General features: G+C 40.0%; 1 long non-coding RNA gene across 2 annotated transcripts; it reads right to left on the bottom strand.

Annotated features, from left to right (window-relative positions):
• Positions 1-300: 300 nt before the first annotated feature.
• LOC136163379 (uncharacterized) lies at positions 301-27,141 on the bottom strand. Of its 2 annotated transcripts, XR_010662237.1 has the most exons (5): positions 26,957-27,141; positions 23,918-24,379; positions 20,413-20,559; positions 1,498-1,705; positions 301-1,298 (listed from the first exon to the last, which is right to left on the bottom strand). It is a non-coding gene; the product is annotated as an uncharacterized lncRNA (long non-coding RNA). The 2 variants fall into 2 exon arrangements; XR_010662233.1 differs by lacking the exon at positions 26,957-27,141 and having other exon boundaries at positions 23,918-24,451.
• Positions 27,142-27,699: the final 558 nt, after the last annotated feature.

The following is a 27,699-nucleotide window of genomic DNA, read 5'->3' as shown; positions in this document are numbered from 1 at the left end:
TTTCCTGGTTTTGAGGTGCCTCTCATATTTCAGCAGAAGAAACTCATGCCTTTAACATTCTGAAGTTGTTGGCTGTACAGACTAGTTCTGATTCTCACCTTATTTCAGCCCAGCCACATCAACGGTTCTCATCCTTAAAAAATCATAATGAGAGATTGAAAACTAGATATAGTAGTTCAATTTGTGGTAAGAAAAATACATTCATACAATGACTTTGTCAATTAGGAGTTGATTTTGTTGAATTCAATGAGATCAATTTTATTGATCTTATTCAGGGGTATGCTGAACGCAAAAGCCAGATTTTGCAGTATGTTGATGAATGGGAGCTGAAAGTTAGAGATTTGTACCACAGTGGGAAACACTGAACATACTTATAGGTGGAAGAAAGGAATCAGTAAGGAAGAGAAAGTTTTAACAAAATAATGTGTGTGAAAGTCAGTTCAGTTCAGTTCAGTTGCTCAGTTGTGTCCGATTCTTTGTGACCCCATAGACTGTAGCATGCCAGGCTTCCCTGTCCATCACCAACTCCCAGAGCTTGGTCAAACTCATCTCCATCGAGTTGGTGATGCCATCCAACCATCTAGTCCTCTGTCATCCCCTTCTCTTCCCTCCTTCAATCTTTTACAGCATCAGGGTCTTTTCTAGTGAGTCAGTTCTTTGCATCAGGTGGACAAAGTATTGGAGCTTCAGCTTTAGCATCAGTCCTTTCAATGAATATTCAGGACTGATTTCCTTTAGGATTGACTGGTTTGATCTCCTTGCTGTCCAAGGGACTCTGAAGCGACTTCTCCAACATCACAGTTGGAAAGCATCAATTCTTCAGCGATCAGCTTTCTCTATGATCCAACTCTCACATCCATACCTGAGTACTGGAAAAACCATAGCTCTGACTATATGTACCTTTGTTGGCAAAATAATGTCTCTGCTTTTTAATATGCTGTCTAGGTTGGTCATAGCTTTTCTTCCAAGGAGCAAGCATCTTTTGATTTCATGGCTGAAATCACCATCTGCAGTGATTTTGAAGCCCAAGAAAATAGTCTGTCACTGTTTCCATTGTTTCCCCATCTATTTGCTATGAAGTGATGGGACTGGAGGCCATGATCTTGTTTATTTGAATGTTGAGTTTTAAGCCAGCTTTTTCACTCTCCTCTTTCACTTTCATCAAGAGTCTCTTCAGTTCCTCTTCACTTTCTGCCATAAGGGTGGTGCCATCTGCATATCTGAGGTTATTGTTATTTCTCCCAGCAATCTTGATTCCACCTTATGCTTCATCCAGCCCTAAGAGAAGATAGGATGATCTGAAAGTGATGATAATTGATTACAAAAAAGGACACAGAGGAAGAAGGAAGGTGTTACTGTTTTCTACTGTTGCATAACAAATTACCCCAAACTTAGCAACTCTTTTTATTGTAGCTCATGATTTTAGCATCAGCAATTTGGGCAGAGTTAAGCTGGGTGATTCTTCTGCCCCATGTGATATCATATGAGGTCACTTACCAGACCAATCGGTGGATGGATGGGTTAGTCTAGAAAGTACAAGATTGCTCCATCCATACTTCTGATGCCTTGGAAGTGTGACTATAAGGTTGGGCTGAGCTGAAAATGCAACCAGAGCTTCTATAGGTGGCCATTCCCAGGCCAGTCTCAGGATGATAGTCCTTCTTACATCATGGCTCAGTCTTCCAAAGAGAATATTCCAAATATCCTGGAAAGAAGTTGCAAGACCTAGTCTTAGGTCCCAGAATGTCTCTTCTGATGACTTCTGTTGGTCAAATAAGTCACTGACTTTAGTGACAGCCCAGATTCAAGGGGAAGTTACTTAAGACTCCACCTCCTGGTGAGAGGAACGTCAGAGAATTTACAGCCATTTTAAATCTTTTGCAACAGAAAGGATAGGTTGGGTCAAGTCAGAGAACGTATAAAAAAATTGCCTTGGACGTGAAGGGAGACCACCTGTCCTGGACTTCTAAATGTTGGAGTATCCAGAGTTCTGTTCTTAGATCTCTATGTACTATCTCCTTAGGTGATCCCATCAAGTCCTATTGCTTCAAAGACCTTCATATGCTGATGACTTTCAAGTTCTTATATCTAACCTCCAAATTCTCACCTGACTTCCAGACTTGTATATCCAACCCACTACTGAACATATCCACTAAGATGTCCAATAAGCATCTCAAATGTAACATGGCCAAAACAAAGTCTTTGATTTCCAGCCTACCCATCCTAGTAAGTAATAAACATATACACTAAATTACTCAAGACACATGCCTAGGAGCCCTATTGGCTCTTTCCTTTTCCTCACATAGCACTTTCAGCTCATCAATAAATTTCTACTTCACATTCATCAACATCGGCTCCAATTTCCAAAACATCCTGAACCCAACCACGTCTCTCCTTCTCTGCACTTCTTATCTATGTCAATGCCATCCTCACCTTCCTTTGGTCTTCTTGTTGCACTCCTGCCCCTCATTGCTCTTCTTCTATTCATATAACAGCCAGAGTAATCTCAGCAAAGTACAAGTCAAAGGATATAATTTTCTGAAGACTCCCTACTGCAATCAGAACAACCTACAAACTTTTCATCAGGGTCTGTGAGGCCCTCCAAATCTTGCTCCATCTGCCTTTTGTTCTCATCTCCCTCCACTCTTCCCCTTGTTCGTTGAGTTCTAACCACTGTGATCTTTCTGTCCCATGAATATTGGAAGCTTGTTCCTGCCTCAAGCCATCCCACCTGTCACTTATTCTGCTTGGAGAGATCCTCTAGATCTTCATGTGCTTCCTTTTTTTTTATCATTTAGATGGTAAAAAAAAAAAAAAATGACTCAAATGTCACTTTCTCAGAGAGGCCATCCTTGACCACTGTAGCTAAAGTACTACATCTCCTTAGTCACCTTCATCTGTATCCTATTACAGCTCCTTCATAATATGTATCAGTACCTGAAGTTCTTATTTGTTTATTTTTTAATATGTTTATTGCTTGCTCTCCTTCACCAGAACATAAACTCCTTGGGGGCATTATTACTGTCTGTCTTATTTACAGCTCTTTTCTAGTACTTAGAACAATATAGGCCACTAAATAGGAACACAATAAATTTTCATTTAAAATGGCTATTTCTTTATTCTGCAAGTAGGTTGAGAGAAGACGGGAGAAGGGAAATCCTCTTTTCTATGTGATATGGGACATAAAGTGTTTGGCTTATAGAAATAGGTTGGGCAGGAATTTCAGAAAGGTAATTAACCATTCTAGATTCTCCTCTCACTGTTCAAATTGTGTGTTTTTTTCTAAGAAAAAGATCAATAGCTGAGTATTATTGTTTTGACCTCTGTTTCCTAAAAATAAATTTGATTTTTTATCCTTTTAGAATCCATGGGCTTTCAAAAACACTAATCTCACATCATTTAAAATTCTGGCCTAGAATTAATTTTCTTTGATTCATTTGTTGTGTCTTGTTTTTGTTTTCCTCCCTCTCTTTAAAGGATCTGCTGTATCTGGCCCTGACAGCACAGGACCAAACTAAGTGAAGTATGAACATCAATGCTTTCTTTCCTTAAGGCCTTTCATTATAACCCTAAGTCAATCCTTGCATGTGCCCACATCCACACAACTACCTCTGCTTCCCATCATTAGAGTCTAGGTGTTTCACAAGAATTAAATTTGTACCTTAATATCCATGCTTCCTTCTCTCTTTCCAATCAATGATCTATATCTTTTGCAAGAATTACATAGGCATTTTTTTCTTATATGTGTTTGTCATGTTTTACATTTGAACAAAAAGTTCTATTCAAGGTATGTTTGGGCTGCAAAATTTATTTTCTTAATCAACTTTTTTTGTCTATGTTTTCTTAAAATGACTCATAACATTTTTTTCATTATTCATTTTATTGGCTCACATATACCACTCCTCCAGGATGTTGCTGTGAACTGAATGTGAATTTATGAAGGTGATAAAAGAGTAATTAAACAAAGAACATTTCTGACAGATGAAAGCACTGTTAATTATTTTTCCTTAGAGAAATGCCCTTATGTACACAGATTTTGAAAGCCAGATCAACGGGCTGGACATGCTCAACCAGTTCTAATCTATTCTGAAAGCAGAAAGCAACATGTGTGATTCATTTCTCAGACATTTCAGAAAGTCAAATATGTTTCTGTGTAATATCACACATTAAGAGCTTCACGCAAGCTTTTGACTTGCCTTTTTGCAAAAACCTGTATGCTGTTTAGGCTTCCCTGGTGGCTCAGTGATAAAGAACCTACCTACCAACGCAGGAGACGTGGGTTTGATCCCTGGGTCAGGAAGATCCCCTGGAGAAGGAAATGGCAACCCTCTCCAGTATTTTTGCCTGGGAAATCCCATGGACAGAGGAGCTTGGCAGGCTACAATCCACAGGGTCACAAAGAGTCGGACTCTTAGCAACTAAACAACAACATATGCTGTTTACAAGTGTGACTAAAGAACCAGATTGGACATGAACACACAACCATAACTGATCAGCAGCCAGATACACTTCTATAGGGCCCTCATACCTGGCCCAAACAAGGGCTTTTAAGAATAAGCCTCTACTATATATAAGTCTATGGAGCAACGGGTTCTAAGTTAGACATTGCTCAACCTCTTTTAGCCTGTGCCTGATATGGAATCTTGATTAGGGAGCCTACTTTTTGAGTAGTCCACACTGGGTCAACCACATGTATAGGAGTAAAGAACACAATATCACTCTGAATGTGTGTCTGTGATTGTTCTCTTCTTTTCTGAACATTTGTTGGGGTGCTAGGAATTTCCCTGATCTATTTTCTCACCTCCAAGCAGATGTGGATATAAACTATTCCTAGACTATGTAGTGGTTTAATTTATTCTTGTGAATTTCCAAAGAAGATTCCACAGCTTGCTTTAGGATTCAGCAGTACTTATTCCAACCCACTAATTCTAATATTCATTTTCCCAGGAGGACAAAATTAGTGGTATTTGGCTCTAAGTTCCCACTCTGGCTTCCTTATAAGGACATTCAACTTCTTAAGTTTTTCTCATTTTCATGGGCCCCGCGTGGTCTCTCAGGCTTTAGGAGCTTTTTTCTTCCTGCTCAAAATCAGCCTCCTGCCAGAACTCCAGCCAGGACTCTGCAGCCGTCTTTCCCTACTCTTGCTGGGGCTCTGCTCAAAATTGATGGAGGAGCAGGTAGGGATTCCCAAGCCTGCCCTTCTGGTGAACAATACAGATCTCTTAGTTGTAAACCAGCCCTTGGGCTAATGGGCTAACACAGTTTAAGCCTCCAAGAGTCAGTTGTTAAGAATTTAAAACAATTTCTTCATTGACTGGGACAGACAAGCATTAATCTGTCATAATAAGCAATTCCTCAGAGACAGAAGGTTGCCTCTCTTGGTTTTCTGCTACCTTAAAATGAGTTTCCTCCCTTCCCAAGCAGGCGCATCCTCCCGCCCCCCCCCCCCCCCCCAACCAGAATTGTTAGAAAAAGTCTCTTGTTGGGTTTAGGAAATATAATCATTGTATTCTAGGGGACTAACCATCAAATTCTTACGTCGTTTTCTCTAGGAGGTTTTGAGGATTTGAGAATGTCATGTAAATAATATTCTCTTACTCTGATATCTTAGACTTTTCCAAGTGAATTTGATGATTATACATCTTTCTCCCCCTATTTGACCAAGGTGGGCCTTGTATACACAGCATCTTTAACACTTCCTGAGCTTGATGGAATTCCAAGGGAGCTATAGTACATGCATCTGCCTTATTTTGCATGCAACTTGGCATCCATGTCTGCTTTCCAGTAGTCTCAACTCAATCCTGTCCTTCCACCCTCCACCCAACTCCTACACATCCATGGTTACAAAGCAGCTTTGGGATATTAAAAATAGCCACCACTGCCCAGCCCCACCCCACCCCTGAGCATGCACGTGTGAGTGCACACTCACACACATACAGATACACACATAGACGTTTAGAGCCCTTGGATTTAAGCTCTTCAGCAAAGATGGAGAAATATCTGCTTTGGAGGCAAAATAAGCAACACTTTCAAATAAGCAGAACTACTGTCATATTGTCTATTAACTGCAAGCAAAACAGGACTTTAGAGTTCACCACCACCATAATCAAGCCCTGTCATCTCTTGCCTGGATTCCTAAAACAATTTCCCTACTTTGAACACATTCTCCACACCATATCCAGTGTTCTTTTAAAATCATATCATGTCACTTCTTTGCTGAAGTCCTTTTGATGGCTGCCCATTAACACAGAATAGAATCTGAACTCCATATGCTTCCCTTCAAGGCCCTTATCTTCTCACTTCTCCAAACTCATTTCATGCACTCTCTGCCTGCTCACTTGGCTCAGTCATGTCAGCCCTCTGTCAGTTGCTAGGACCTAACAAGCTCTTTCCAGAATTAGGGCCTTTGTACTTGCTATTCCATTGCCTAGAAAGGCTGTTCTTCTGGTCCAGTCCACAACTGGCTCCTCCTCATTCTTCAGGTTTCAGATTAAATGTCACCTTCCCGGAGGGGCCTTCCCTGACCATGATAAAGGTAATTATCAGATTGCTGTTACTTCTGCAGTAATGGTGTGTGTGTGTTAAGTCGCTTCAATCATGTCTGACTCTTTGAGACCCTATGGACTATAGCCTGCCAGGCTCCTCTGTCCATGGGATTCTCCAGGCAAGAATACTGGAGTGGGTAGCCATGCCCTCCTCCAGGGGATCTTCCCGACCCAGGAATCAAATTCAAGTCTCCTGTAGCTCCTGCGTTGCAGGCAGATTCTTGACTGCTGAGCCCCCAGGGAAGCAGTAGTATAATCAATAATAATAGGGAAGAATAGTTGTTTTTTATTCGTTCAGTCATGTCCGACTCTTTGCAAGCCCATAGACTGTAGCCTGCCAGACTCCTCTGTCCCTGGGATTTCCCAGGCAAGAATACTGGAGCAGGTTGCCATTTCCTCCTCCAAAGGGTCTTTCCAACCCAGGGATTAAACCTGTATCTCCTGCATCTTCTGCATTGGCAGGCAGATTCTTTACCACTGAGCCACTTGGGAAGCCCCAGATAAGAATAGTAGGTCATTTCTATTAATCTCTATCATTTATCTTTCTTATTTCCTTCAGAACTTAGCTGTGTCCTCTCTATTTATTATCTGTCTCTTTAGCTTAAGAAATGTTAGCATCTCCACAGTATCAGCATTGTGTGTCTTGTTCATTGCTGGGCCCTTGTCTCCTGGTATAGTGCCTGGCATCCATACCATGCAATTAGTGAATACTTGTTGAAGGAATAAAATTTTAGGATTAGAAAGTAATTTAGAAGTCACCTAATCTGTCTAGTCCCGTACCCCAATCCAGGGCTTTATTTTTAGTAATGCAGAGGCTACTTGAATAGTAGTGTTTATGCTAATGGAGAACAAAAAAGAACAATAAGAAGGAGCTGTTTCCCTTTCCTGAATTGATTTTACCTTATTTGTTCTGAGATCAGCTTTGCTTTTTACAACATAGACAACAAGTAAAATGAGTCATTTATTCTTAGCAATGACCAGTGTGTTCTCTTGGCAAAACTCTATTAGCCTTTGCCCTGCTTCATTCCGTACCCCAAGGCCAAATTTGCCTGTTACTCCAGGTGTTTCTTGACTTCCTATTTTTGCATTTCAGTCCCCTATAATGAAAAGGACATCTTTTTTGGGTGTTAGTTCTAAAAGGTCTTGTAGGTCTTCATAGAACCGTTCAACTTCAGCTTCTTCAGCATTACTGGTTGGGGCATAGGCTTGGATTACCATGATATTGAATGGTTTGCCTTGGAAATGAACAGAGATCATTCTGTCATTTTTGAGACTGCATCCAAGTACTGCATTTCGGACTCTTTTGTTGACCATGATGGCTACTACATTTCTTCTGAGGGATTCCTGCCCACAGTAGTAGATATAATGGTCATCTCAGTTAAATTCACCCATTCTAGTACTTTTTTAGTTCGCTGATGTTGACATTCACTCTTGCCATCTCCTGTTTGACCACTTCCAATTTGCCTTGATTCATGGACCTAACATTCCAGGTTCCTATGCAATATTGCTCTTTACAGCATCGAACCTTGCTTCAATCACATCCACAACTGGATATTGTTTTTGCTTTGGCTCCATCCCTTCATTCTTTCTGGAGTTATTTCTCCACTGGTCCAATAAACTGTGGAAAATTCTTCAAGAGATGGGAATACCAGACCACCTGACCTGCCTCTTGAGAAACCTATATGCAGGTCAGGAGGCAACAGTTAGAACTGGACATGGAACAACAGACTGGTTCCAAACAGGAAAAGGAGTACGCCAAGGCTGTATGTTGTCACCCTGCTTATTTAAATTACATGCAGAGTACATCATGAGAAATGCTGGGCTGGAAGAAGCACAAGCTGGAATCAAGATTGCCTGGAGAAATATCAATAACCTCAGATATGCAGATGACACCACCCTTATGGCAGAAAGTGAAAAAGAACTAAAAAGCCTCTTGATGAAAGTGAAAGATGAGAGTGAAAAAACTGGCTTAAAGCTTAACATTCAGAAAACTAAGATCATGGCATCTGGTCTCATCACTTCATGGGAAATAGACGGGGAAACAGTGGTTGACTTTATTTTTTTGGGCTCCAGAATCACTGCAGATGGTGACTGCAGCCATGAAATTAAGACACTTACTCCTTGGAAGGATAGTTATGACCAACCTAGACAGCATATTAAAAAGCAGAGACATTACTTTGCCAACAAAGGTCCATCTAGTCAAGGCTATGGTTTTTCCAGTAGTCATGTATGGATGTGAGAGTTGGACTGTGAAGAAAGCTGAGCACTGAAAAATTGATGCTTTTGAGCTGTGGTGTTGGAGAAGACTCTTGAGAGTCCTTTGGACTGCAAGGAGATCCAACCAGTCCATCCTAAAGGAGATCAGTCCTGGGTGTTCATTGGAAGGACTGATGCTGAAGCTGAAACTCCAATACTTTGGCCACCTTATGGGAAGAGTTGACTCATTGGAAAAGACCCTGATGCTGGGAGGGATTGGGGGCAGGAGGAAAAGGGGACAACAGAAGATGAGGTGGCTGGAAGGCATCACCGACTTGATGGGCATGAGTTTGAGTAACCTCTGGGAGTTGGTGATGGACAGGGAGGCCTGGTGTGCTGTGATTCATGGGGTTGCAAAGAATGGGACACGACTGAGTGACTGAACTGAACTGAATTGATTTTTAGCAAACCAGCTAATTATGTGGCCACTCCCTTGAAGGTGGTGATAGTTGAGTGAGTTCTAAATTAATGTTCATATATTTTTTCACTAAATCTTAAAGATTTTGCCTATTAACCTAAGTATCCCTTAATGAATTATTTTCCAAACCATGGGTTTTGACTCACTGAGTAATGAATCTATCTATTATATTACAATGAGCATTTGAAAAATAGATTAGAAAACATAAGAGTGCATTGCATTGAAAAGATTAGTAAAGATTATTGTAAAGATAAGTGCTACTGATGAAAGTTTGGTCTCAGTCATATATGTGACTGTGTTTATGTGTGGGTACTATGGCCATGTAAAATATGTTTCTTATTGTAGGATGTAAACAACAAAAAGTCTGAAAGCCACTGTCCAAATGAAAAAATTCAGTGTTTTACAGTAGAAAAGAGGCTATCTGGTAGTCCTAGGATGACATTTGAGTTTACCTCCTGAGGTTGTCTGGATTGAGGAGGATGAGGGTGATAATTCTGCCATACTTCAGATGAAAGCACTATCTGGCTTGTGGCCAGAAAACACTATTATAAAAATCTCCTAGAAGCATGAGAATTACATCACATATTTCAATATTCAAAATAAACTACAAACACAACATATAGATAATGATTTTCATTATTCTTTATTACTTTTCTTCTCTATTTCTTTATCAGAATAACATTATGGCCCAACAGATTAAGGCCAAAATGATCAGGAGTATGGTTAAGAGTCTAGGTGGAGGGAAAATGAGTGAAGGACCCCAACAGAACATTGTGAGTTCTCCTTTTTGTATCAGTTTTCTTCTGTAAAAGGCTTTTCCTTTTACAGTGAAATAGGAAGCAAGATCATCTATTGAGAAGGAGATGGGGAGATGTTGGAGTTGTGAGGAGAGGAGAAGCAGTTAGTTGTAGGAGACTGAATGGATTAAGGGAATGTCATGTGACTGTGGGCAGCACTAAGATGTTTATTAAAGTGGGACCAATTGGCGTGCTGTGTATTCAGCTGGGGATGCAAGCATACAGTAATCAGAGAGTTGAATTTAACCACAGTTGAAAGGAAAGTTCTGTTTAGGGAAAGTGAACAGTATAAACAAAGTTCGAGTGCTTGGAATTACATGATGTATAACAAAAAGAATGTTCAAACTACTGCACAGTTGCACTCATCTCACATGCTAGCAAAGTAATGCTCAAAGTTCTCCAAGCCAGGCTTTAACAGTACATGACCATGAACTTCTACATGTTCAAGCTGGGTTTAGAAAAGGCAGAGGAACCAGAGATCAAATTGCCAACATCTGTTGGATCATTGAAAAAGCAGAGAGTTCCAGAAAAACATCTGCTTTATTGACTATGCCAAAGCCTTTGACTGTGTGGATCACAACAAACTGTGGAAAATTCTTCAAGAGATGGGAATACCAGATCACCTGACCTGCCTCTTGAGAAATCTGTATGCAGGTCAAGAAGCAACAGTTAGAACCGGACATGGAACAACAGACTGGTTCCAAATCAGGAAAGGAGTACGTCAAGGCTGTATATTGTCACCCTGTTCATTTAAGTTAAATGCAGAGTACATCATGAGAAACACTGGGCTGGATGAAGCACAAGCTGGAATCAAGATTTCCGGGAAAAATATCAATAATCCCAGATATACAGATGACACCACCTTTATGGCAGAAAGTGAAAGAAAAACTAAAGAGCCTCTTCATGAAAGTGAAAGAGGAGAGTGAAAATGTTGGCTTAAAACTCAACATTCAGAAAACTAAGATCATGGCATCTGGTCCTATCACTTCATGGCAAATAGATGGGGAAACAGTGGAAACAGTGAGAGACTTTATTTTTTGCGGCTCCAGAATCACTGCAGATGATGACTGCAGCCATGAAATTAAACGACATTTGCTCCTTGGAAGAAAAGTTATGACCCACCTAGATAGTATATTAAAAAGCAGAGACATTACTTTGCCAACAAATGTTCGACTAGTCAAAGGTATGGTTTTTTCAGTAGTCATGTAGGGATGTGAGAGTTGGACTATAAAGAAAGCTGAGCGCCGAAGAATTGATACTTATGAGGTGTGGTGTTGGAGAAGACTCCTGAGAGTCCCTTAGACAGCAGGGAGATCCAGCCAGTCAGTTCTAAAGGAAATCAGTCCTGAATATTCATTGGGAGGACTGATGCCGAAGCTGAAACTCCAATTCTTTGGCCACCTGAAGCGAAGAACCAATTAATTTGAAAAGATCCTGATGCTGGGAAAGATTGAAGGTGGGAAGAGAAGGGGGCGACAGAGGATGAGATATTTGGATGGCATCACAAACTCAATGGACATTAGTTTGAGTAAACTCCAGGAGCTGGTGATGGACAGGGAGGCCTGGCATGCTGCAGTCCATGGTGTCCCAGAGTTGGACACGACTGAGCAACTGAACTGAAGTCCATTAAGTCAACCCTTGAGTTTATCCACTTCCATGGGAATTTTTTCAATAAATATTTTGGAACATTTTTGGGAGATTTTTGACAACTTGAAAAACTCACAGATGAACTGTGTATGAAGATCTGTTTAGTCAAAGCTATGGTTTTTCCAGTGGTCATGTATGGATGTGAGACCTGGACCATAAAGAAGGCTGAGTGCCAAAGAATTGATGCTTTTGGACTGTGGTGCTGGAGAAGACTCTTGAGAATCCCTCAGACAGCAAGAAGATCAACCCCATCAATACTAGAGGAAATCAGTCCTGAATATTCACTGGAAGAACTGATGCTGAAGCTCAAACTCCAATACTTTGGCAACCTGATGGGAAGAACTGACTCATTTGAAAAGACCCTGATGCTGGGAAAGATTGAAGACGGAAGGAGAAGGGGATGACAGAGGATGAAATGGTTGGATGGCATCCGTGACTCAATGGACATAAGTTTGTGTAAACTCTGGGATTTGGTGATAGACAGGGAGGCCTGGCATGCTGCAGTTCATAGGGTCGCAAACAGTTGGACATGACTGGGCAACTGAACTGAACAAGAAAGGTATATTGCTGTTTCTTCATTATCAATACATGTATTATTACACCTGTAAATAAAAGTTAATTTCTTTTCACATTATCTTTTCATTTTTGATATCTAATGTTAGGAATACATTTAACATTTACAGTGTTTTGTACCATATAAGACAATATTGTTGTAGGTACTGGCAGACAGTTCATTTTGTAGACACACAACATAATTTTACTCTATTGATAAATACAGTATAATACTGTAAATGTATTTTCTCTTCCTTATGAATTTATTAATGCATTTTCTTTTATCTAACTTACTTTAAGAACACAGTATATGGTACATATAACATACAAAATATGTTAATTGATGGTATTATTGGTAAGACTTTAGGTCTGCAGTAAACTATTAGATTCTCTAAGAATCTTTTCAGGATCACTTTCAGTTTCTACTCACTAACTAGCTGTCTGTATCTGTTATTGGAACTCTTAAAGAGACAATCAAACTGCGACCCTGTCTCTCTCTGACTGAAACTTTTTGAACCAAAGCTTTTTTCTTTGTCATGACAGAGAAAGCAGGTGAAAAGGGTACATGGGTCGGTCCCTTGATGCAGAATATGGCCACCTAGGGCTTCTCATTCACCAGTGGCCATGGTCAGAGTTCTGCTAGAAAGAACAGTGGGGATGGCAGTCACTGAGACTGACATTTATCTCTCCTTCTAAATGTGAGCTTTTGAGGGTAGAGGTATGTTTTAGGTACTTTTTAATGCTTAAAGCCCTGCATTATTGGCACATAGTAGGTTCTCAATATATGTTATTGAACAAATGAATGAATTGATGGATGGCTATCTGGACTCCTCAATTAGATTGTTAGCTCCCTTAACTGGCCCCAAAATTTGACTGGCCCCAAAGTTAAAAGCAAATCCTTAAAATTAACAAATTACAGGACTACCTTGGAGATTATTTTAGGAAATGCTGTTTTTAAAGAAACAATTGAAGTATTAATAGAAATGTTTTATAGTTTTGTTTTAATGATTTTTATTAGTATCCATATCAATTTTTAATGTTACATAATAGTTTTGCAATGACCTGAATTAAGAATTTGTTCTCTCATGCATCTTAAACACTCACCAATTAGAAAAATTTTAAATAGTAATTTATATTGGTTTTCCTTATTTATTTAAATAGTATCTTACAGCACTTCTCTGGGTAATGAAAATCACTTTTTACAGGTAGTAGGTATGTACTTCGGTATTTGTTGACTCCCCTGTGAGCAAGTGAGTCATTGACCAAGAAGCTGGAGTGGGGTGATACGTACCTTGGAGAACGTAATCATCCCCATGGTAACCCAGAGCCTTCTTGGCTACTACCTCTTCCCACATCTTTGTTATATTCAAAGGAGGAAGTTATTATTTACTTTAGATTTTATATTTTAATACATTTTTCAGGGCACAAATTCCTAACTTCTGCCATTCTTGTGTATAAAACATTGCCATAGGAATAATAAAAACTAGTGATTATGATACTTTATGAAATGAAAAATTATCTACCAATTCTATAATATTTTAAGATTCAAAAAATTTTTTTCCTCAATTTTGCATCATGATTATCAAACTGTTGGAATGAAAACATTCTTAACCAAATGGCTAAATGATTATTTTTACCTATTTTGAAAAGGCAACCACTAAGTAACATTATATATTTCATTTTAAAATGTTTCCATTTATCAAAAACCCCCACAAAACTCCTGTTTTGTAGCTAACTTTAAAAATAATGACAGGCAACGGAAAAATATTTAACAATCCAGTAATCCCTCTTCCCTACAGTTTATTATATTTTTCCAGTACCTTTCCAGTAATTGTATTATATGTTGGTGTTGAGTTGGTGGTGAGGGAGAGACCAAGAGAGAGAGAAAGAGAGAGAGAGACATAGAGAGGGAGAGAGGAGATGCTTTCCCAATACATTTTGTTCTGTATCACATTAAAAAAAAAAACTTTATTGTGAACATTTTTCAAATATTTTACTATGGTGTCATTTTTATTGGTAATAATATAGATGTTTTATTGAATAAATTTACCATAGTTTATTTAACCAGCTCCCTTTTTGTTGGACATTTTAATTTTTTCAAACTTTCACCAATACCAAGCATAAAACAAAAAAGAAAAAGGGGATAGAAAGAGAGAGAGGAGGGGGTAGGGTAGAAGGAGAGAGCAAGGAAGGAAACTGCAAAAATATCTTGTGACACACATATATTTCCTTAGCATACATTTTCTTATCATTACATCAGTGTTGAATTTCTAGTTAAAAGGTATGTGCTTTTCAGACATTTTGTCAAAGAGCAGTTGAGAACTGCTCTAGTACCCTCTCTAACACTGATGTTCTCTTCTAGAATAATCCTTATCAATTCAACAGGCAAAAAAGACACTTTAATATTGCTTTCATTTGCATTTTATTACAGATGAATACAATTCATCTTTATTGACCTCCCCCTTTTTCTTTACTTATTCATTTGGCTGTGCTGGGTCTTAGTTGTGACAGGTGACCTCTTAGTTGCAGGATGTGAGATCTCCTTCCCTCACCAGAGGAGGAACCTCAGTCCTCTGCATTGGCAACGAGGAGTCTTGGCCACTGGACTACCAGGTGAGTCCCCTATTGACCCTATCTATTTCTGCTTTTCTGACTTACTTGCCCATTTTTCTATTTGGCTATTTATCCTTTTCTTACTGATTTGTAAGACTTCTTACCCTTCATCCATTTTTCTCCCTTCTAGTTTGGCGTCAAGCCTTTAATTTTTTGTTGATTTTTTTTCCTTAAAGTTCGTTATGTGCCTTTAATTTGTTGGTGATCTCTGAAACACTTTACACTTTTTTATGTATTTTAAAAATCAGTCTTTGCTTTATATTTCATGTGCTATAAATCCCATTTCCAAGATTATTCATAAGTATTTTTTAGTAATTTTATGATTTGACTTTTATATTAAAATCTTTAATCCACCAAGAATCTAATTTAGCCCATGGCGTATACATATGGACATCAGCAGAGGGTCAATACTGAAATCAGATTGATTATACTCTTTGCAGTCAAAGATGGAGAAGTTCTATACAGTCAGCAAAAACAAGACCAGGAGCTGACTATGGCTCAGATCATGAACTCCTTATTGCTAAATTCAGACTTAAATTGAAGAAAGTAGGGAAAACCAACAGACCATCCCAGGTATGACCTAAATCAAACCTCTTATGATTATACAGTGGAAGTGACAAATAGATTCAAAGGATTAGATCTGATAGACAGAGTGCCTGAAGAACTATGGATGGAGGTTAATGACATTGTAAAGGAGGCAGTGATCAAGACCATCCACAAGAAAAATGAAAAAAGGCAAAATGGTTGTCTGAGGAGGCCTTACAAATAGCTGAGGAAAGAAGAGAAGCTAAAGGCAAAGGAGAAAAGGAAAGATATTCCCATGTGAATGCAGAGTTCCAAAGAATAGCAAGGAGAGAGAAGAAAACCTTCCTCAATGATCAATGCAAAGAAATAGAGGAAAACAATAGAATGGGAAGGACTAGAGATCTCTTCAAGAAAATTAGAGATACCAAGGGAACATTTCATGCAAGGACAGGCACAATAAAGGACAGAAATGGTATGAACCTAACAGAAGCAGAAGATATTAAGAGGAGGTGGCAAGAATACACAGAAGAACTGTACAAGAAAAGATCTTCATGATCCAGATAACTACAATGGTATGATCACTCACCTAGAGCCAGACATCCTGGAATGTGAAGTCAAGTGGGCCTTCGGAAGTATCACTATGAACAAAGCTAGTGGAAGTGATGAAATTCCAGTTAAGCTATTTCAAATCCTAAAAGATGATGCTGTGAAAGGGTTGTACTCAATATCCCAGCAAATTTGGAAAACTCAGCAGTGGCCACAGGACAGGAAATGGTCAGTTTTCATTCCAATCCCAAAGAAAGGCAATGTCAAAGAATGTTCAAACTACCGCACAGTTACACTTCTCTCACATGCTAGCAAAGTAATGCTCAAAATTCTCCAAGCCAGGCTTTAATAGTACATGACCATGAACTTCTACATGTTCAAGCTGGGTTTAGAAAAGGCAGAGGAACCAGAGATCAAATTGCTAACATTCACTGGATTATCCAAAAAGCAAGAGTTCCAGAAAAACATCTGCTTTATTGACTATGCCAAAGCCTTTGACTGTGTGGATCACAACAAACTGTGGAAAATTCTTCAAGTGATGGGAATACCAGACCACCTGACCTGCCTCTTGAGAAATCTGTATGCAGGTCAAGAAGCAACAGTTAGAACCGGACATGGAACAACAGACTGGTTCCAAATCAGGAAAGGAGTACGTCAAGGCTGTATATTGTCACCCTGCTTATTTAATTTATATACAGAGTACATCATGCGAAATGCTGGGCTGGATGAAGCACAAGCTGGAATCAAGATTGCTGGGAGAAATATCAATAACCTCAGATATATAGATTACACCACCCTTATGGCAGAAAAAAAGAAAAACTAAAGAGCCTGTTGATGAAAGTGAAAGAGGAGAGTGAAAATGTTGGCTTAAAACTCAACATTCTGAAAACTAAGATCATGGTGTCCAGTCCTATCACTTCATGGCAAATAGATGGGGAAACAGTGACAGACTTTAATTTTTGGGCTCCAAAATCACTGCAGATAATGACTGCAGCCATGAAATTAAACAACGCTTGCTCCTTGGAAGAAAAGCTATGACCCACCTAGACAGCATACTAAAAAGCAGAGACATTACTTGGCCAACAAATGTCCATCTAGTCAAAGGTATGGTTTTTCCAGTAGTCATGTAGGGATGTGAGAGTTGGACTATAAAGAAAGCTAAGCGCCAAAGAATTGATGCTTTTGAGGTGTGGTGTTGGAGAAGACTCTTGAGAATCTCTTGGACTGCAAGGAGATCAAACCAGTCAATCCTAAAGGAAATCAGTTCTGAATATTCATTCAAAGGACTGATGCCGAAGCTGAAACTCCAATACTCTGGTCACTTGATGTGAAGAACTGACTCATTGGAAAAGACCCTGATGCTGGGCAAGATTGAAGGCAGGAGGAGAAGGGCATGACAGAGGATGAGATGGCTGGATGTCCATCACTGACTCGATGGACATGAGTTTGATTATGCTCCAGGAGTTGGTGATGGACAGGGAAGCCTGGCATGCTGCAATCTATAGGGTGGCAAAGAGTTGGACATGACTGAGCGACTAAACTGACTGACTGTGGTATATTTTCCTCTTAACAGTTGGCTAGTGGCTCCTTCACTTATTGCTTAATTTATACTTTTTTTGCTGATTAGGAATGCCTCTGTTATTATTTCTCTCCTTAGGTCTCCGTAACTTTGATATTAACCTGAAGCTTTAAAGCTGTTTGACACATTTAACCATTTTCCTTCTCGGTTAGCAACTATGTGGAAGATGAAGAGATGTCAGTTCAAATGCCAGAAAGATACTAAATGAATTGTTGGCTTTAAAAAAAAAAATCAAAAATGCTGTAAGTATTTTATAACAATGTTATTGCTCATATAGATTTGTGTTGTTAGGTATTTAAAATTTTTTATTGCTGTGTATCTGGGCTGAAATGATATATGATTTTATAATCATATTTTTCTCAACAAGCCAGTAATCTTAATGTATTATGTATATGTGCATAAATGTATGTATTATTATTATGCAGAAGCTAAATATTATTTATGAATTTATGAAATGCTGAACAAATTTCATATACATGGGTAAGTTTCTGTAACCAGTTTATGAAGTTAAATGTATTGGTTCATGGTTTTCCAACACAATCAACATAATTACAAACAGAAATTGATGTTAATTTTGCTATTCTTTTATTTTTTTTAAAAAAGAGAGAGGACCCTTGCCCTGTTTTTTTAAAAAAATTGCTTTTTTATTTATTTTTTGGCTGTGCTGTGGCTCTGTTGCTGTGATCGGGCTTTCTCTAGCTGGGTTGGGCATGGGCTCTAGGGTGCTTCAGTAGCTGTGGTGCATAGGCTTAGCTGCTGTGCAGCATGTGGGATCTTCCTGGATCAGGGATCAAACCCGTGTCCACTGCACTGGCAGGAGCCTTCTTAACCAATGGACCACCAGGGAAGTTCAACTTTACTATCCTTTAAATTGAAGTTGCAAACACATAGAAAGGCATCTGTGTGAAACATAGGCTTATCTTTGTGCTTAAGTTGTCCTTGTTACCTAAACAAACAATCATAAAAATACGTGTTTCTGATCAAAACAATAATCTTTAGTTCTAGTAAAGATGAACGTTCTGATGGTGAACACCGTAAACTGGGGTTTACTTGAGAACTGACTTTCTCAACTACTTTACCTATAATTTTGCCACAAATTAAGCCACTTACCACTAGGTGCTTCTGAAAATACTATATTTGGTCAGTTAATCCATTTCCTGTTTCAGTTAATCCATTTCCTGTCTCATTGTGATGAACGCTGGCCTTAACCCTGACAATAATTTAGGTCAAACTACATAACCACAACCATAAGGGTAAATCTGTAGAATTTTATGTTAGGTCATTCCAAGGATTAATATATGTAATTCACTTATCTTCCTCCTTGTAATTCCTTAGGCACTTTTAGAATTATTTTGGTACACTGATAATTGTTAAAGATACTTGCTATCAAAAACCAACATTCAATCCTGTGTGTGAGCCTGACTGAAAAAAGAGCTATAATAGTTATTACCAAGAAAATGTTCCGTAAATTGCTTGGGTAGAATCTCTAAAGCCTGTTCTTTTCCCAGTGCTCATTTACAGTTAAGAAAACAAACCCAGGTGGCAAGGGAATTTCGCCTGAAAAAAGGCTTATCTCCCTACCCGCCTTGACAGACAAACTCAGTTTTATCTCTTGGCTCATATTACAAAGCATGGCTGTTCTCCAAATCAAGAGGATGATTTTTTTTTTTAATGTTTCTCATTTCCTTCTCTTTAATAATAATGCTTTCTACAGTGTATAGAGACTATCCATCACTTCATCTCCACAGTTTCTCAAAAATCATTTCACCTATTCCAATTTCCTGTTCTATGACAAGAACCTCTTGGACAATTCTGCCCACTTTTCTTGTAAAATCCTGATTTACAAGCTAGAAAACCAGGCAGTATTCATTCTCTTGGGAGTTTTCTTGATTTCATGTCAGATTCTTGTCTTGCTTCTTTTATTCTTTTACTCTTGATTGTTCCAGGCTTATTTTCTTTCCTAATCAGTCTTTTTCTGCTCACAATCATCTTTATGGTCCCATATGTCAATCTCCATGTTCGTAATCCAGGGCAAGGGAGCAATCATGTGGACTACACATCCTTATTTTCATTTTATGGCTCGGTTTAGATACTATTAATTGGAATATCCATGAGCACAGGAATTATGTCCATCTTGTGCAGCACTGTACACTGTACACTGTACAGTGCCTGCCATAGAATGCTCAGTAGATTTTTATTGAATTAATAATAGCCACCATTTAATAAATCTACTTATCAAATGATAGGTATTGTGTCATGCAAAAAAGGTATGTCATTTTATAAATGAAAAGACTGAAACTTAGAAAATTAAATAACTTGCTCTTGGTCACAATGGCTAGTTAAGGCTGAAGAACTAAAACCTGACCTAATCCGAGCTATGGAAGTCTCAGTGCCCACATGCAATCTCTACAGTAACAGTGCAGCAGCAGGAGAACATAACCATGAGGAAAGCTTGACTTTAAATCCTGACTCTGAGGCTGAAGAGTTAATAAACACTCTGTGCTTCAGTTTCATTATTAACTAGACACCATTTATTGAAAAAACATTCATTGGTTTCCAGTCACTCCACCTTAGAGTTGTTCTCTAATCTGCTACATTGCCTTATTTAGTTTAACACAGTTGGCACTGAAGATCACCAAAGGCTTAGACCCCTACAAATGACGGCTTAATACCCTAGTAGGCAATGTTCTCAGTCAGTTGAGATATTAGCTGCAAACAAGGAAGTGTGTAATGGATTGTCATACACACCAGTTACAACTTCAATAGTAGCAGGAATATACTGCTGGAAGGTCTGAAGACTGAAAAAGTACCCATTTTTTTCCTCTTTTAAAATGACTGCCACTGTTTTCTTCTTTCCTTTCTTTCTATAGCAACCATTGAGGCTCCTGAATCCCAAGATTATTTATAGAGTGTACTGGTAGTGATTATACTTACCATTTAGTCCTTAGATTGCAAGACCATGAGGAATCACAGATAGATGAGAACTAGAAGAATGGGCACTTTACATCCAGAGGTCAGGACTAAGTGAACAATAACACTAAGATGTCCTTCCCACCAGCTGGACTGGATGTTCCTTTGGTCCTGAAAGAGGGCAAGAGCAGGGGCTGTTGTAATAGAATGATTGGATCAAGTAGGCAGGCTGAAGACATTTTTGTCATCATACATGTGGGGAAAGGCAACTAAGTAATAAAGTACAGTGGATACCTCCCTCTTAGGCCAAACACAGGGTTCACAGTGGTCTCCCTCCCCAGCACAGGGGGAACAGCAGCACCATCCAACACATGTAACTTGTAGTCTAAACTGCATGGCTGAGTGAAGCAGGTGTAGATATCTGACCCAAACTGGACAGACTTGTTCTCCTTGATAACTGGAATTTTGAACTGAGATGCAAAGAGATGGGGAATTGTTTTTAGCCCATGAGGAGGACAGTTTATGGATTCCTATTGCTGAGTTTCCCTGATTATCCAGCAATTACCAACATTCTGTGAGATACGCCAGTATCCTTCTGGTAAAGTCAACTTAACGGGCTAGAGTTATTTACTCTAAACAAGTGGAAGAACTTCACATACTACATTTCCCTGAAGCACTTTCTCTCAAGCTACTCCTTCATGTTCCTTTCCCTTATACCCGCCACCAAAGTATCACAGTTCATCAAGAATTCCACGATGTTCTCTATCACGGAGCTTTTGGTGTTCCCCTGCATGAAATTCCTTTTCTTCCTGAAAACTTTTTCAAGGATTATCTCCTCTATAACACTTTCAATCATCACCCTATACTTACCTGTTGATTTGCAGGATCCTCCACTATTCATGGGTTTTCCTTGTAGCTCAGCTGGTAAAGAATCTGCCTGCAATGTGGGAGACCTGGGTTCAGTCCCTGGGTTGGGAAGATCCCCTGGAAAAGGAAAAGGCTACCCACTCTAGTATTCTGGCCTGGAGAATTCCAAGGATGGTATAATCAGTCCATGGGGTTGCAAAGAGTCAGATGGAAAATGAATAAACCCAGCCAATTCCAGAACAACTGCCCAACTAACATAGAGACTCCTAAGAAATAATAACTGGTTATCGTTTTAATCCACTGACTTTTGGGGTAACTTGCTAGGCAACATTTTATTGTGGGAATAAATAATTGGCACAATATCTGTGGGTTAGATTTCACATGGGGATCACCAGTTTAAGAGCTTTTCTAGATAAAGATTTAAAATCCAAGGACTGCTTTTTCAAGCCCCGTTGTGTATGTGAAGAATGGATACTTTTACAAATTAACAGAAACTTCTCACTACTTACTAATATAAGACATTTAAAAACTAGAAAAAGATTTTTTAAAAACTTTAAAGAAAAATCAAAAGTAAAATCACCAATAATTTCTCTATTTCAACACAAATATGTTAGTTTTCAGTGTTTCTATTCAGCCATTTACATATATATTTTCATATAATTCTAATAACAATAATGCTATATTTTGCTTTAATATTAAAGGAAAAATGCTATTTCATACACAGTAATTTTAATCACTCCATAAAAATTCTTCAAACAGGTATATTATATTATATCTGTATTATTTTAGATTCCCTTTTTTCCCCCTTATTACCAAGAAGTGTCAAAGTACAGCTTTTTTCTTTCTTTGGTATTATTGCTTTAAATATGAAGGTTGGTGGACAAGGAAATGGCAACCCACTCCAGTATTCTTGCCTGGAGAATCCCATGGACGGAGGAGCCTGGTGGGCTACAGTCCACGGGGTCGCAAAGAGTTGGATATGACTGAGCGACTTCACTTTCACTTTCACTTTCAACCCTCAGCTGAGAAGACTTTCAGCTCTAGTGTTTGCTATTGATTGTTTTCTTGAGTTCTCAAAGACCTGTGACCATATTTTTTTAAGTTGCCTGTTTTCTAATTGCATCACTTTACACACTGTTGTCTAATAATATGTGGTATTTAGAATGCCTTCTTAATTATTTTGAGCAGCCATTGCCTGTATTTTCTTAGCACCTCCTTGGTTTTCTTATGTGAACTCATCTGACAGGGAAATGCAGCTTTGTTGTTTGCCCTCTCTGCATACTGGACCGTCTGAGTCAGTGTTCTAACTAATCCCTGATGGTCTCTGAGCTACTGTTCTGCCAGACTCAGTAGTTATGTGCTTCAGGAATTTTTCGGTAGAATTGGTCCTATTAGGAGACTCTTTTTTTTTTTTTTTTTATTAGGAGACTCTTGGTGTCACCTTTGTTATCTTAAAAGCTGGTCCCTTCGCTGAGGCTCTTAATTTTTTGAAAACTTGATTCTATTTCAGCTGAAAATTGGCAAGGCTATTTAAAAAATTGATGGAAGCCATTTAAGAAATTGAAAAGTAATCGCAAACAACATTGGGTAGTTGTGACTTTCAGTTCTGTATCAGTTGAATTTTTGTGCTCTTTTCCCTGGGTATGTGGTGGTTCTATTTTTCTCCAATAAAACTTTTTATTTAAAAAAAAAAAAAATATGAAGGCTGGGATGGTGTCTTTCTTACCTACTGCTATTGTCCCAAATACCTAGCAAAGTATATGGTAGATACACAATAAACATTCACTGACTATTTATTCATGCAAGCAAGAATGAACAATTGGATTTACATAAGGAAAGGCTTTCTAATTCTGTCTGCTTCAAATGATTCTAAACTCGTACAATCAAAAAGTTATCATTTGGAAAAAAAACATGTTTGCATCACGTATTGAATTACCTATAGATAAAGGAATCCGTTATTCACCTTAAAATTTGCAGTTACAAACCTGACCCATAAAATAGATGAAAGAATCCCAAGGTTTTTATTCATGAACTGCTTCTACAAATATCACTAGATGAACACCATCTATTCTCAGTTCTTATTCCCTTCTCTGCAACTCTTGACATTTTTGGCTACTTCTTAAACTCCATCATGTATCAGTTTCTACGATCACTGTTTATAATCACTCACTTATAGTCTTGTCTTCAGGGTTGACTGGTTCAAGATGTCAGGGTACAAGGACATGTGCCCATCTCCTGTGAGAGCACCAACTAGCTTTTGAACAACCATGGACAGGAGGATGCTGGAACCCACCAAAAAAAGATATCCCACATCTAAAGACAAAGGAGAGGCCACAACGAAATGGTGGGGGGAGGGCACAATCACGATAAAGTTAAATCCTATACCCGCCTAGTGGGCAACCCACAAACTGGAGAACACTAATACCAAAGAAGTTCTCCCACTCTTGTGATGGTTCTGAGCGTCCTAGCCTGGGGACCCAACAAAGGGACTAGGAATCCCCAGGAATTCTGACTGTGAAGGCCAACAGGATTTGATTGCAGGACTTCCATAGGACTGGGAGAAATACAGACTTCACACTTGGAGGGCACAAACAACATCTTGTGAGTGCCAGGACTGAGGAGAAAGGAGCAGTGACCCCACAGGAGACTGAACCAGACCTACCAGCTAGTGTTCGATGAACTCTTGCAGAGGCGTGGGTCAGCAGTGGCTCGCTGCAGGGATGGGGGCACTGGCAGCAGCAGTCCTAGAAGTGCCCCTTGGTGTGAGCCCTCTTGGAGGTCACCGTTGGTTTTCAGTCGCTAAGTTGTGTCTGACTACTTGCAACTCTATGAACTGCAGCATGCCAGGCTTCCCTGTCCTTCACCATCTCATGGAGTTTCTCAAACTCATGTCCATTGAATTGGTGATGCCATCCAACTATCTCATCCTGTCACCCCCTTTCCCTTCTGCCCTTAATCTTTCCTAGCATCAAAGTCTTTTCCAATGAGTAGGCTCTTCGCATCAGGTGGCCAAAATATTGGAGCTTCAGCATAGTCCTTCCAGTTAATATTCACGGTTGATTTCCTTTAGGATTGACCAGTTTGATCTTGCTGTCCAAGGGACTCTCAAGGATCTTCTCCAGCACTACAAATTGAAAGCAGCAGGCAATTGGATTACAGTTTTACTAAGAACAGCCCTGCCCACTAGAGCAAGATCCAGTTCTCACTGCCAGTCCCTCCCATCTGGAAGCCTGCACAAGCTGCTTAGCCTCATCCACCAGAGGGCAGACAGAAGAGGCAACTACAATTCTGCAGCCTCAAGAAGGAAAACCACAATCACAGAAAGTAAATCAAAATGAAAATACAGAGGACTATGTCCCAGATGAAAGAAAAAGATAAAACCCTAGAAAAAATAACTAAATGAAGAACAGATAGGCAACCTTTCAGAAAAAGAACTCAGACTAATGATAGTGAAGATGATCCAGGGTTTTGGAAAAAGAATGGAGAAGATGCAAGAAATGTTTACCAGAGAACCTAGAAGAACTAAAGAACAAACAAGAGATGAACACTGTACTAGAAGGAATAATCTTGTCTTCAGTCTGTTATATGAAACACGCCCAGATCTGTATATCTAATCCTGATCATTCTATTTGGACCTTTCAATCACATCCACCTCCATTTCCTTAAAGTCTTACTTTGCTTGTATTGTCAATCTACACCTCTTTTCCTTTGAACTACATGTTATGTGTCTCCTAGCCTTTGCAATTTTTTCTTGACCCTGCTTCTTCCTCAAGTGTCACTCCATTGCCCCTTTCCCTTCACCACCCAACTTTTGGAAAGTGTGTTCTGTGCTCCTTGCTCTTTTCCGCATTCCTCTCCTTAACTGTTTGCATGTTGACTTCTACTTTGTCCTATTGACCTTTTACTTCAGTGATTGATCCCCTTCCAACAATGCTTCTCTGTGGCATCTCACACCCTTCCAACTTAAGCCTGCACACCTAGAGGAACCAACAAGAAAAACCACCACAATGATAAACCCCACACACAACTAGAGAGTAGCCCCGACTCTGGACAACTAAAGAAATCCCACCAGCAACAAAGACCCAAGGCTGCTAAAAATAAAGAGCATCGCAACCCACTCCAGTGTTCTTGCCTGGAGAATCCCACAGACAGAGAAGACTGGCAGGTGGCAGTCCATAGGGTTGCACAGAATCGGACTTGATTGAAGTGACAGCACACACTCGCGCAAACATGAACAAAAAAATTCCCCTCGTGGCTTCCTTTGCACTGTACCTTCTTGGTTTCTAACAAGTCTCCCCTGACATACTTTCTTCTTTTTGTCTTTGGACTTCTTTTCTACTCTACTATCCTTAAAGGTCCTCATTCACCTCCAGAGTTAACAAATATTTACCAAGTGCCTATTATGTAGCAGGATCTGTGAGGCCCCAGGGATAGAGGGATGAACAAACCAGAAGCTCACTGCATCTGTAGTACTTCCTTTTGTAATTTTTTAAAATTATTATTTATTTTTGGCTATGCTGGGTCTTCCAGGGAGTGGACTTTCTCTAGTTGTGGTGGTGGTGGGGGTACTCTTCATAGCAAGCTGGACCCTTTCGAGTTGTGAAGAACAAAAATTGGATTTCCAGAAGAGTATTATGAAGTTACGTAGGAAACAAACAAGCATGTAGAAAGGAAACAAGATATATAGGAAGGAAACTCTTTCATAGGCCTACATCTGAGCCAACAGTTTCACATTCCTATTTTGAAGAAAAAGTTTAAAATATTTTATCAAAGACATTTTATTTTGACTAAACTTAGTAATGCTAAGAAACAAATGTCTACACTGCAGAAATTAAAGAACCTGCAAGTGTACTGGAGAAAAGGCTAAAAAAAAAAAAAAAAAAGAACAAGTAAGTATGGTTTCCTCAAGATGCCACATCTAGGGTCGTACACCGAAATACAAAACTTTAAGAAAACATTTCAAACAAGCCAGTTGCTGCCAAAGTATGTACAACAACTGTATATGATTAACTAAAGTGCCTAAACTGATTTAAACGTGATCTCTTTTACTTTTGAGAAATTGCAACAGTCTATTTATAACACAGCCTCTTCTTCAGAAAGACAAACTTACTTTATAGCAAACTTACTTAAAAAAAAAAATGCAATTTTTGTAAAGAACTTGTCACACATTTGCTTCCCTGGAAAGGAGAGAAAATCAGTTTCTGAATACACTTTAACCCACTTTCCCCCACCTTATCAGAACCAATACATCACGGAAAACGTCTAAGTTGGAACCTTGTAATTTGGCTCATTGTAGACTATGCCTCTCCACTACGTTGGATCTTATTTTTAGTTTCCAGCTTAGCTGTTAATTAGTAGTGGCTGTCACTTCTGTTTCATTTCCCATAAACCCAGAAAATGGGTGGAGGACCATAGAGAGCTTTGGCCCAAATAAAGTCTATTAGATATCATCAACAGCTTTTTCCTCCACGACGCAGACCCAGGAAAACGGAGTTTTCCTTTTCCCACATCCCATTCCCGAGCCTGGACTTCGCTCCTCTTCCTTTCAATCTCAATTCGGGCTCCTTAACGTTAGCAAAGAAAGTTCTTTGAACAAAATCCAGCGCTCCTTTGTCTACAAACGTGGCTGAGAAAGGGTTCCGAGGCTTCAGCTGGCTGAGAGAAGGTAGTGGCAGCGATCCACCCTAGCCAGTACACCCACCCACTTCAACCCATCACAACCCGCGTCTGGTGCCGAAGCCCTGGCGCGTGCTCGGGTGTCTTCGGTACCGCGAGGCGTGCGCTCGCCCGGTTACTATCCCTGGGAAGGGGCGGGATCCCAGAACGCGTGCCGGGACTGCGGCAGGCGGAAGCTGCTGGCGGAGAAGACGGGCGGTTCCCGCCGGCGAGGGTGGGGGAAGGGCGGCCGCCACACCCGGAAGTTGGTCTGGAAGTGGGGTGGGGGGGTAACGTGTGGGGGCGAGGCTTCCGGTAGCGCAAAGGGTATCGGGAGAGGCTTCCAGTAAACCTTCTTCTCTGGCCTCTGGAGGGACCACCGTTGGGGTGGCTTCGGCTTCCACGATCTGCGTTCGGGCTAAACGGTCACAGTAGACGCCGCCGCCGGCCCCCTTGTGCCTGGTTCTGTTTGTATTCGTTCCCAGGAGACCGTCCCGGTTCCGGCAGCGGCTGCGGCCGACATGTTGTGAGGCGGCGGCGCGGGTGTCTGAAGGATGGTTTGGCCGAGGCGGGGGCATCGGCTGCTGGCGGCGGCGGCAGCAGCGGGGGCTCCGGTTCTGTAGAGCCTTGCCCACTGAGTGTCCGCCCTGTTCCGCGGCCAGACCAGTGCCCCCGGACCTTGCCTCTGCTCCGCGCCGTTGGGGAACGGTTAGACGACAGCGCACGCCCCTCTGAGGAGACACGAAGGGGGTTCTCCAGTGCTCAGATTCCGGACCACCTTGCCTTCCC

The sequence above is a fragment of the Muntiacus reevesi genome, chromosome 1 (assembly GCF_963930625.1).
Source record: "Muntiacus reevesi chromosome 1, mMunRee1.1, whole genome shotgun sequence".
NCBI classification, from domain to species: domain Eukaryota; kingdom Metazoa; phylum Chordata; class Mammalia; order Artiodactyla; family Cervidae; genus Muntiacus; species Muntiacus reevesi.
The sequence above is the reverse complement of the archived record's forward strand: the minus strand, read 5'-3'. Positions and strand labels throughout refer to the sequence as shown.